This window comes from Miniopterus natalensis, chromosome 3 (genome assembly GCF_054644295.1).
Source record: "Miniopterus natalensis isolate mMinNat1 chromosome 3, mMinNat1.hap1, whole genome shotgun sequence".
NCBI classification, from domain to species: Eukaryota; Metazoa; Chordata; class Mammalia; order Chiroptera; family Miniopteridae; genus Miniopterus; species Miniopterus natalensis.
The window spans coordinates 71,897,345-71,909,919 of record NC_142083.1 but is presented as its reverse complement, the minus strand read 5'-3'; the positions used below and the strand labels follow the sequence as shown (position 1 = coordinate 71,909,919).

Genomic DNA, 12,575 nt, shown 5'->3' with positions numbered 1-12,575 from the left:
TGGCAAAATGCATAAGAAAGAACTAGTTTGGCTAGCCTTGTTAATAATGATTATTAACAAATAATTTAAATATTTTCAATTAAGCCAATCATTAATTTTTTTTGAAACCAGTTATATTGCCCTGACCAGAATGGTTCAGTTGGTGGGAGTGTCGCCCTGTGCACTGAAGGGCTGAGGGTTCAGTTTCCAGTCAGGGCACATGCCCAGGTTGCAGGTTCTATCCCCAGCTGGGGTGCGGAAGGGAGGCAACCGATTGGTGTTCTCACATTGATGTCTCTCTCTCTCTCTCCCTGTCTCCTTCCCTCTCTCTCTAAAATCAATAAAAACATGTCTTTGGGTGAAGATTAAAAAAAAATTAAAACCAGTTATATTCTCACGTCATTGCCAGTGGAAATGAAGTCCATTCACAGAGTCATGAGAAAAGCATCTGGGGAGACTCGCGCTTGGGGGGAGGAGGTTTGTGATAAGATGCATTGTGGAAGCAAAATCAAAGGTCTGTCTCCTGGGTTTCTAGTGTCCCATCTTCGTCCGCCTTGCCATGGGAAAAGTCCAGTCTTATCTTTATCAAGCCCAGTACAGAGGCCAAGATCCAAAAGTTCTGTGCCGTTGGCTCAATCCAGTCCAGTCCCTGTGGCCATCCTGCTGGCTTAGTCCCTGCTGTGCCCTGGCTGACTGTGCGCCCTTGTCCTCGCCACCTGCCCCTGGGCTGCCTGGGCCCCAGGCAGCTGCTAGGGCCACATGGCAGCTAAGGAGAGAAAACACACGAGCTAGGGGGGCAAGTGCATGAGGGAGAGAGACAGACAGAGAGGGAACCCTTCGGTAAGCTTGGGTTATATTATCTCCGGCTTGGGAAGGCCCAGGCGCCTTTCTAACTAACCAGCCAGCTTCCCAAGCTATCAGGGCTGGCGCTGGGTCCTCCCCCTAATCAATCCATTTTCTAGATTTTCCGGGGTTCTGTGTCGCTTATCCAATCTGATCCTGTTCCCAGGCTAGACCGGCAGGCCTCTGTGGTCACCATCTTAGCTCGTACCCTGCATGCCTCAAAGTGAAAGTGCCTCCCCATGCACCACCTTGACTTCTGCTGCACATGCACCCAGGGGAGGCATTTCTCCTTTGTTGTCCTATCCCCTCCCCACCCCACCCCCAAGTAATCTGTGGTTCCCCGGGAGAGCCTGAAGCAGGCCCAGTATTGGTTCAGCTTCCCAGTTTATTAGGCTTCTTAATGTCTGATTCCTTTCGCTCCCTTCCTTTATTAATATCTACCTACCTATGCTAACAATCTGTCTTTTCCTAGTGGAAAACTAGAATTGTGACTTTGACATGTCAGAATAGACATCAGCTTTAGACTTGGGCTTTGTGGATATGGAATTTGTTCCTGGTTTACTGGCATCTATTACAATACAGGGATTCTCTTAAGTTTTCTCTGTCTCCTAAGAAGGAAGTTGAACCCTAATATGTCACTTAAAAGATTGCCAACCCAAATCAGAGCATCATTTACAATAGAAAGACAATAGCTCAGGTCTACAACCAAAATTACTTGGGTAATTCAAGATAAGAAGCACTAATTTTTCTAAATTGCCAAGATAATTGAGGGGTGATGGATTCAATTAGCCTGAATTATCCCATTGGTTAACTGTACAATTCAAATAACTTGATAACTCTTAACTCCAAACTTCATAATTTCAAGGCTTATTTTGAAAAAGTGACCTGTGTCCAGTTTTGAGATACATTATTAGAAACAGAGTTGCCTCTTATTTAAAACCACTAATTAGTGATTGAGCTACTTAGCATATATTTTTTTCTGCCTGATGGGAGCTTAAAGATCCTGATAATTATTCTTAATTTCTCACATTATACTATTGTCTATTTATCCCGTAGCAGCTCATTTTCTCCAGCTAACAGATGAATAGTCTGAAAACCTGTCCCCTTACCTGAACAACTGGCCCTTTCAGGACTCACTGGAACAAAGCCAGTTGTTTACAAGACAGAGAAGTCAGGAAGAGACCTGCCTTTTAAAATACCAATGATTCATCATTTTAGTACAGAGATTTCATATAAAAGCTGCTCAACATGGATTCCAGGTGAAGCAGCTACCTGGCCTTGGAAAACAGGCTAAAAGTAACACCCTGATGGCCTGTCCCTAAACAATGGTCCTCCCTACTGACCAGCTGTTCAAGGGGAGACATGATGCCCAGCCCCGGTAAGGGAGGCTGGCACAGGCTAGGCAGGACTCTTATTTCTCAAAGAGCATTGGAGTAGAATGAGAACCAGCACCAAGGCAGAAGTTCAGTGAAACAAACCAGTGCCAGGTACTTAAGACCAAGGTTGAAGTCTATCATCACAGGCATCAAGTAGCCACACAGAATTCTTGATTTTGCAGCTCCCCCCAACTTGCTTCTCTGCCTTCCCCATTTCAATAAATGGTACCACTACCCATCACCCTCCCTAGGCCTCCCATTACTTCAGACCTATTACTTCCTTATTTCTCAGCTCAAAAGACCTGCTCTCTTCTTTCAAAATACAGCTTGATTACATATTAAATCTATAGCAAGCCCTGGCCAGGTAGCTCAGATGGTTAGAGCTTCATCCCAATATGCTGAGGTTGCAGGTTCAGTCTCCAGTCAGGGTACCCCATGAGAACAATAAAATCCTGTGTTTTTTCTAAAAAACAAACAAACAACCTATAGCAAAAATCACTGGCAACATAAAAGCTGGTTTCATTTCTTTAAGGGCAAAAAGAGCTTAATTTTACAAACATGGACCCATCTCTATACTTTAAGGAGATTGGAAATATTTGTTGTATTTCCTGAGGGTGCAAAGATGGGGAGGGGAAAAGGTATTCTTCCCCACAGATTTTTTAGAATCTCCCTTTTAATACTAAGAATAAAAAGGGAAAATATTCTATATTAAAACAGGCTAACAGATGAATAGTCTGAAAACCTGTCCAGTGTACAAATATATCCAGTATACAAATATATCCAGTATACAAATAACTGCTGAAAAACATTTTTCTGACTGAAAGACAGTACTATGCAATTTCCAAACATCAAAATGATGGGCTTTGTTCTCACTCTTTTTTTTTTCCTGGTTAGTTTTTTCTAATCACTTGAGCCTTCTGGCAGAAATACTAAAATGATCATTTTACCAGTATAGTCACTTTCATAAAATGTGAAAAACAAGTCACTGACATGATAAATTAGTCTTCGCCTCACCTCCAATTGAGGTGAGATGAAGGAGTGTGAATTTGACACCATCATCATGTGTGCTCCAAATGCTACCACATTCCTAGTTTTCAGTAACCACCCAAGCTATAGACTTTTCTTGCCTGTGCCACCAAGTTCCATTCCTAAATAAACACCGAAGGTTATTATCTTATGATGAACATAGAAAAACTCTATTCAAGGTTGGTAAACATCCCTTTGTGATCAGAAAGCTGATGTGACTAGGCATTCTAAATGTCTATTTAGTAGCAGGGACTGTGGGAAATTGAGCTTATTAATATATTTTGGTTTGGTTTGGTATCTGGAAATTGGGGAGTCTACTTGAATGGAGACTCTTGAATTTTTTTTAAACCTCCAATTTGTTCCAATGAAAGCATTTTTGAGAGGAGTCTACCAAAGAAGCAATAGAGACATCCATCAGAGGTTAATAGTGTTTATCTTTGAGTGATGTGATTACAGGTGCTTTTTCCTTTCATTTATTTGTTTTGCATGGAGTGTATTTAATGTTTCGTAGGGGGAAAAATAACCCCTAGTTTTTAAAATGATGAACAAGATCTTACAGGACTTTTTCGCAATGGCGTGCTAAAGGAATATTTGCTAAGTGAATGAGTACATTTTTCAAATTCTCGAACTCTTCTCCTTTAAAAACATTAAGGACATTTATTTCAGGTCAAAGAATTCCCCAAATTTCTGATAAGGGAGGTATTCTGCTAACTTTATCTTCAACATTTGAAACCCACTGACAAGTACATAAAGAGCTTGATAAATTCTGTGGATGTTAGATTGTGCCCAAAGGATAAAGAAGGTAAATTTTCTTTCTCTCTTCTCACTTTTAGAACATTCTATACATAAACACTCCTGGTGTGTAGGACATAAACATAGTGCCGTCACAACTTGGACTGCGTTCACAACTGCCAAAGTCTTCAGCTGGTCTTGACGGAACAGATTAGGAAGAGAAAGCAAACAGTGTTCTAAGCTGTAGGATGGAAAGATGCGTAATTGTAATGAAAGCCAACCTTCAGTTACTAGAACAATTTGACCTTGATCCAGGGATAAAAAAATTTTGAAACATAGTCTGGAAGTTTAGGTTAGTCCCCTGGACTGTGAGAGGTAATGAGTTGAACGTTTCAACTTTAGATAGTCCACTCACTTCATTTCTTTAGCCAGTGGCTATGTTGCCAAACTGGTCAGTCTTCCTAAATAGATGTGCCATGGTGTTAAGGAAACCTGATAATAGGAACACCGTAGCATCATGAGAAAAGAATTCAAAATACAAGCTTTAAAAACAGTGGGTGGGGAGTGCTTTGACATCAATATTGAGGGCAGCACCAGGGAGGGGCGGTAGTCGTTGTTGGTAAAAATCTCAACTGAATGAATATCTGCCACTGAGACACTTGAGTCCCATGGAAGAGACAAGAGACACACAAAGCAAATGAATTAATAAGATACAGCATGCCATTTACAAGCCACCCATTTCTCTTTGTGCATTCTTATAGATACAACTGGGCAGAATTTACCTGAGCTCAAAGCATTTTTCTGCTCCTCCCCCTCCTCCTCCACCTCCTCCTCGCCCTTCTCCGCCCCCCTCGGGCCCCTTGGGCTCCTCGGGCTCCTCCTCCCCCTCCTCCTGCTAGGCTGTCAATTATGCATCTTGGGATCACTTCCCACCAATATGCAAGCCCATGTCTTAGCTCTTCTTTGGAGACAACCAATGCCAGACATGAGGCAGGGAGAGATCAATGGGATAGTCAGGCCACGGCCAAAGAAAGGTAATTGCCAAGAGAAATCAAGAGATGGGTTTCAGAGATTTTATAAAAGACTTGGTAAAACTTCGTGATGAAATAACGAAGTGTGAGAACAGTCAGCTTGGAGGCAAGGCAATGGGCTCTCTCCTACATGAGGTCCTAACTTAATGTTAATGCCCAGAGAGCAATTGGGACTAAGCTTTAGGGATCAAGTGAGAGTTGAAATCTTAAGCGAATGAGTTCTCTGAAAGAAGGCTTTATGAAAAGATGACCGATGGGCTATAGACAGAATTTCAGACCATCATCAGATCTCAGGGGTCAAGAAGAAAAAGAAAGGGCAGCTACTGGGCACTCAGGAAAAGAGAAGCTTTTAGGGCTTTGTGTAATGGTGGGTGAGTGGAGAGACCGTACGTTCGAGTCTATCATCAGGTCAGAGGCCAGGCTGAGGAGACTTAAAATTGAAATAGATGATACACAGTGAAGAGGCAGAGACAATAATGTAGATGGCTTACTGTACAGATAATGTATGGAGAGAGTTCACTCCTGAACCATGAGTGGACAGAAGAAGTTAGAAGCTTGTAGAACTAAGTAAAGTAAATTTTCCCCAGTATTTAAAAAATGGTAAACAGGAAGTAGAGATAACCTCTATAAAAAAATCCTGAGCATATTTTATTTATACATAATCTTTATTGAAATCAGTCATTAATTACATAGAAAATTTGAGATTTATCTTACTCTCACACTTTTATGCCTTTTCATCCTTAAGAACACTTATTTTTTAAAAAGATAAAAAGATAAATACCCATAAGCACTATCCCTAAGATGTTGGTCGACAGGATGGCATTATTGGAAAGTACCTCTCTTCCAAAAAATATTGGAAGAATTCCACTTGAGTAAATGTTACATAACTCAGTGCCTACTTTTACATACCCATATTTGTGTTATGTTAATCCTGGTTTCTAAAAAAAGGTTTTTGTACAGTTGAAAAGCATTTCTGAAATACTGCCAACCGTATCTTATGATTGGAGTTCTTTGGTAAAAAACAGGTTAGAAGGGGTGAGATGCCAAGGAGGTATTCAGAGAGTTTGATTTTGATGTTTTATATTTGAATGAGTCATGGTTTAGACAATCTGTTTCTGTACAAATATTTTCAATTTGCAATCTGATCATTTTCCACTTTTCCATTGAATATTTTCTTTTTGGTCCTATTAAACCATCTGCTTTGAATCTAAATGACAGTTTATCACAGCGTGCTTGGATTTTCGAATACAACATCCCTCTAGGGTATGTCTGTTATCTGTTGGACTTACATTTTGGATCAAATAGTGACTGTAGGAGTGAGATTTGAGACAGTGGCTAGTTGCCCACAGAGAATGAGTGAGCCGTACCAACCACATACTGTTTATTCAATTAGTTATTATAAACCTGTTGTTTATCTACACAATATAACTGTGATAATCAGATTGTAATTCATTTGCAGGAGAGTTTTTTTCCTACTTCGATTCTCATGACCATCATATTACTTCATTTCAGTTGATATTAAACTACTGCTGAGTTCTCTTTTTTAAAATTTTACAGATTTTAGTTTTACTTACTCAACTTGTGAACTAACAAACATTCCACATATTATTTTAAATTTACATTTGGTGTGAAACTTTATTTGATGTTTTTTTAAAAATTTATCTTTATTGTTGAAAGTATTACAGATATCCCCCCTTTTTCCCCTCTTGACCCCCTCTATCCCGTTCCCACCCCCCACCCCGACCCCAAGCCTTCACTGCACTATTGTCTGTATCCGTGAGCTATGTATATGTGCATATAAGTTCTTTGGTTAATCTCACCCAGCCTCTCCCCACTTCCCTCTGAGATTTCTCAGTCTGTTCCATGCTTCCATGTCTCTGGATCTATTTCATTTGTCAGATTATTTTGTTCATTAAATTCCACATATAAGTGAGATCATGTGATACTTGTCTTTCTCTGACTGGCTTATTTCGCTTAGCATAATCATCTCTAGGTGCCTCCATGCTGTCTCAAAGGGTAAGAGATCCTTCTTTATAGCTGCATAGTATTCTGTGGTGTAAATGTCCCACTGTTTTTTTATCCACTCATCTCTTGATGGGCACTTGGGCTGTTTCCAGATCTTAGCTATTGTAAATAGCACTACTATAAACATAGGGGTGCATATATTCTTTCTGGTTGGTGTTTTAGGATTCTTAGGATATATTCCTAGAAGTGGGATCACTGGGTCAAATGGCAGTTCCATGTTTAATTTTTTGAGGAGACTCCATACTGTTTTCCATACTGGCTGCACTAGTTTTATTCGTTATTATTTTTTTTTAATATGTGGTTGTTTATAAGTTGATGTTAAAGAGAAAGGAAAGGAGAGGGAGAGAGAGAGAAACATCAATGTGAGAGAGAAGCATCGATCGATTGCCTCCCACATATGTTCTGACTGGCGCCAGGATTGAAACCTGCAACCGAGGTACATGCCCTTGATCAGGAATCAAACCCAAAACCCTATGTGACTCGTGCTGACGCTCTAACCACTGAGCCATGCTGGCCAGGGCTAAAGTCCTCTATTTTTAAATGATATTTTTAAAGACAAAGGGCCTGACAATATCGAAAGTTGGACAATCAAAGATATTTGGCCACCCTCTATGAACTTAAATAAGAAGGTCCAACTTTAAGACTCCATGAATATATGTCCTTCTACCAGAGCGAACAGGAAGACACTGATGTCTTATTTATTCTTCCTTTGACTGCTCTGCTGAACTCTGGAAACCCTGAAGCGTTGTTAACTGTGTAGCAAACAGGACAAAACAAGTAACTACAGTGGCAGGAAGACCTATTTACCAGGATAAGCTCTCCAATCACAGTCCTATCATTTCCCCTAAGAATAGGTAAGCCAAACCAAGCCCCAAATGACTGTAAAAGACTGTTTACCAAATCATCAGCATACACACAAATTATGCTGCTCCAGGTAATCCAGTCACTAATGAAAAGAAACTATATTTTAATTAATGATCCCGGAAAGTAAAGATGTTTTCACATGCTCTTCAAAAAGTATCACATAAGCATAAAATAAAGCAGATGATTGATGTTAACCAAAATGTAGTATATTCTTTTGTTTCCCTCTTTGGGGATAATTATTAAATTTCTTAAAGAGTACACAACTAGTATATGTACATTGCTTAAAAAAAATAGAAAACACACAAATGTAAAAGTACCAAAGTATTTGGAAGTACCCTTACTCCTGTTATGTTGGCGTATATCCTTAAAAACAAAACCCAACAAATTTTGGAGGGATATATATTTATATAAATTTTAAGTGGGATACCATAAACTTTAACTATCTGTGATTAGAAACTGGGCCCTGCCCTGGCTGGCGTGGCTCAGCTGGTTGGAGCATCATGCTGTGCACCGGAAGGTCTCCGGTTCGATTCCCAGTCAGGGCACATGCCTAGGTTTCGCGTTTGGTACCTGCTTGGAGTGGCTGTAGGAGGCAACCAACCGATATGTCTCTCCCACATCGATGTTTCTCTCCCTCTCCCTCTCCCTCTCCCTCTCCCTCTCCCTCTCCCTCTCCCTCCCCCTCCCCCTCTCCCTCTCCCCCTCCCCCTCCCCCTCCCTCCCCCTCCCCCTCCCCCTCCCCCTCCCCTCCCCCTCCCCCTCCCCCTCCCCCTCCCCCTCCCCCTCCCCCTCTCCCCTCTCCCCTCTCCCCTCTCCCCTCTCCCCTCTCCCTCTCCCTCTCCCTCTCCCTCTCCCTCTCCCTCTCCCTCTTCTCCTTCCTCCCTCTTTAATAAATAAATAAATAAATGAGTTCACACACACAAGAAAACTGGGCCCATATTAATATTTCATACTCAGATTATTTCTAATTGTTGTGCAGTAGGCCTGCTCTGATCTCCAGCAGGTATCCACCACCTTCTTTCCTCCCTGCCCTGCCTGACTCTCCTGTGTCCACGTTCACCATCACCATTATTAATGGCACCATTGCCTGAGTGAAGCGACCTTCCCTCTCACAGTGCTCAGAAGGCTGCCAACCACCTCGTGTGCCTCAAAGCAGCACTGACATGTGCCATGACTCTGAAGAAAACCAGAGCAAACAAAGTTTTCTGTTTCTCAGAGCTCAGCAAGCCTACAAACAAATACAAACACTTATCCCTAAGAATAACTGGCATTTTTAGGGTAGTGAGATCTCAAGCCAACTGTATAAAGCAAAACATTTCTCTCAAACAGAATAATACCTGTTAAACATTAAACACTATATGTGTGCTTACCCATATAGGCAGCCTCCTTTGTGAACCTCTTTGTACTAAAACATTCAAATTTGGGGGGCTCACAATTTCAGACACCTTCTATTCAGATGAGGGATCAGTTTAATACTAACATAATTAAATGGCCTATTCAGGAGTTTCAGATCAAAGAAACAGTCTGCCCTAAAAGAAGATTCAATACTACAAATCAAACAAACAATAGAAACCAGTTCACTCCTTTGACAGTTTTGTAGGCTTTTATCTTCTCCATCCAGGTTTCAGTTGGCCAAGTTTCAGTAAAGGTACAAGTTCAAGGCTCTTGTTCCTTGATTAGTGTCTCAGCTCTTACGCTGACTCCTCTGAGCAGGGTCTTAACTGTGAGTGAGAGTGGCAGAGAGGGACTCCATTTCCATGCTTTAGACATATGTATAGGTTTAAATTGTTGCAATGAGAGTATATTCCTACATTAGTTATATAATTTTTTAAAACTGCCAACATTACCACCAACAAAACAAAATAGAAAATTGGCTTCAAACACACTGGAACATTCAGAGTGGGGCTCCTGGTATATCTATTTCTAACCCATGGACCACTGGGAAGACTAGTTCAGAAGTCAGTCACTTGGCTTTGTGACAGCTGTGCAGTCCTTGGGCATGTCATTAACTCTCCCGCTTTCCTTCCCCATCCATGGCAGGTGGAATGATGAGGCTTCTTGGGACTCCACCACTCTATAGTGTGTATGACTCTCATTTGAAAGCTCTGGTTATAAGAAATGTCACATGGTTTTATTTCTCCACATAAAATTTAATCTTCTTGACTTCTCTTTTACTGGGTTAAGGAAAAATTCATTGCCAACCTTTTTTTAGATTTCCCTTCCCCTGTTACAGGATTCTGTTAGAGCCCCTGGGACATTGCACAGTCCACACAGCTAGCAGTAGACCTGCTGTTCACATGCTCCTGTCCAATTCTGTAAGATCTTGAATGGAGGTAGCTCAGCTTCTTTTTACATTAGTTTGACCATGAGGATCCTTTAACAACCCTCCAAGAGACTTCTCTTAAAGTTTATTGCTACCTCCCCTGTACTGGTCATTTGTCTGTTTGCTCTTCTTTGTTCTTTGAATATTCTAGAGGGCTGCAAGTCTGCAAGGTACATTTCCCAGGGCCCCTTGCCAGCAGGCTTCTGGTTAGGGTGATTAATGGGAGGCACTAACTAAAGTGAGGGAGAGGGATTCATCTCTGCCTTTCGGTTTCTGATAGTGTCTCAGGCAGCAACGATGAAATTTACTGCAGGAACGGTGTTGCCAAAATTCCGTTTCTGGTGGAGGCAGCACCTCATCAGCAGATCCAGAGCCGCCTGCAATAGTGTCTTAGTGCCGTGAGTGACACGTACAGGCTGGGGAACCCTGGTTCAGGAGCATTGGCAGTTTCTAGTCTTTGGATATATTCTTCTTGCTTTTCACCCTCCCCCTCTTCTAATTCCCTGTTTTCTCTCTTCCATTACTTTCATAACCAATTGCTTGAATTGAATTTCTTCTAATTGGAATATTTGACTTGGTTTTTGTTTTCTTGACTCGAAGCTGATTAACAGACCCCTTCTTTCCCCTACCCAGTATCCTTGAGGCACCCTATCACAGATCTGGGTACCTCTTACGGGATTCTGTAAGAGTAAGATGTTGTCCCTGCTATCCTTAGACCCCAGAAAAACGTAGTTAGGATTCTTTTGGTTGCAAAAACAACAACAATAAATAAACCAACAACAAACAAACAAAACAACAACAAAAAATACACACCTCAGTTGAGGAAATAAGACAAACTGAAAAATTTATTATAAGAACACAAGTATGAGCCATGGAACTTTAGTGCTGGGATATATCCAGGCTCCAGAACCATGGATGGAAACAGTGCGGGGACCTGTGTCAGTCAGCTAATGCTGTCTAACTAACCAAGACTTAGTGTTGTATAACAATAACCCTAGACTTAGAGGTTCATAATAACAATCATGAGACTATGGGGTGGTTGGGTAGTTCTGTTCATTTGGGCCTGGTTTTTAAATGTCTCTTTGGTCAGCTGGTGTGTTAGTTAGGAGCTGGCTTTGTTAGGAAGGCCTTGGATGGGGCATCTGATCTTTCTTACCATCCCAGTAAGCTAACAAGTATGTTCTCAGGGAGTGGATGGGCGAAAGAGAAAAAGTGAAAACGTGCAAGGCTTTTTGTGATCCAGGCTTGAAACTGGCACTCAGGCACTTTCACCAAGTCACAAGTCCAGCCCAGATTCAAGACATGCGACACTAAGCTCTGCCTCTTGATAGAAAGATTTGCAAGGCATCCTGTGGAGGGAGTTGTATCCAGGAGAGGGAACGGAAAGAACTGGGGCCGGTTTTGCCTTCTATCCGCTGCTTTTCTGTGAAGTCTTACTTTATTTTCCTTTCACTGATACCAGTTTTCTCTCTTATCTTGTCCATGTGATAGAAAACAGCCACTGCTACTAGCTTCCAAGTTTACGTGTTCATTCTTTAATAAGATAGCCAGGCTAAAACTGTAATCTCAACCAACTCTGTAGTTTCTGGAAAAGGTCTTGGTGGCTTATCTTGAGTCAGATGCCCACCCATGGATCAAAAAATGGTGGTGTAGGAGACAGGGTCAAATTGGTGCTCCCACTCTAGCCATACGGAAGGAAGGAGAGTAGAGAAGAGTTACCAGAGAAGGAAGCAGCAACCCAAATAGTGTCCAAATAGAGCTATAAAACTTACAAATGGTTCCCAGATGTCTTCAATTTTACTTTTAAAAAGAATATTATTTTGCAACTCTGACTAAGGTTATGAACAAACGAGGAAGATGAATTAGTGTTGGGAGCAAGAGCATGGGTTCTGGATTAAGACTGCTTTTGTAGGTAGCTCCCATCTGCCACATCCTAGCTGTGTGACCTTGGGCAAATTCTTGACCTCCTTGTGGTCCAGTTACCTTAATAGTAAAACTGGAAAGAGAATGATTCCTACCTTATAGATTGTTGTAAGCATTTAATAAGAAAATACAATACTGTACATAGAACAGTGTCCACACACAGTAAATGTTTGATAAATTCAATAAACGTTAGCGATCAATACTGTTATTAGCACTAAAAAATGTGTTGAACCCTTGAGTATAAAAGTTCAGCCGTATAGTACTTGTGATTTCTATTTTTTTGAAGAGCTAATGTTTTCCTTTTTATTGAATTTATTGGGGTGACACTGGTTAACAAAATTCTACAGGTTTCAGGCACACAATTGTACATCAACTGTACACTGTATTGTGCGTTCACCATCCCCAAGTACTTGTGATTTCTATTAACCCTCATTGTAAGATTTATTTTTTAGG

General features: G+C 41.2%; 1 long non-coding RNA gene across 1 annotated transcript in view; it reads left to right on the top strand.

Moving 5' to 3' along the window:
• Positions 1-12,575, top strand: part of LOC107540927 (uncharacterized) — a 45,648-nt gene that overhangs the window by 25,026 nt on the left and 8,047 nt on the right. The gene's annotated exons all lie outside the window — the stretch shown is intronic.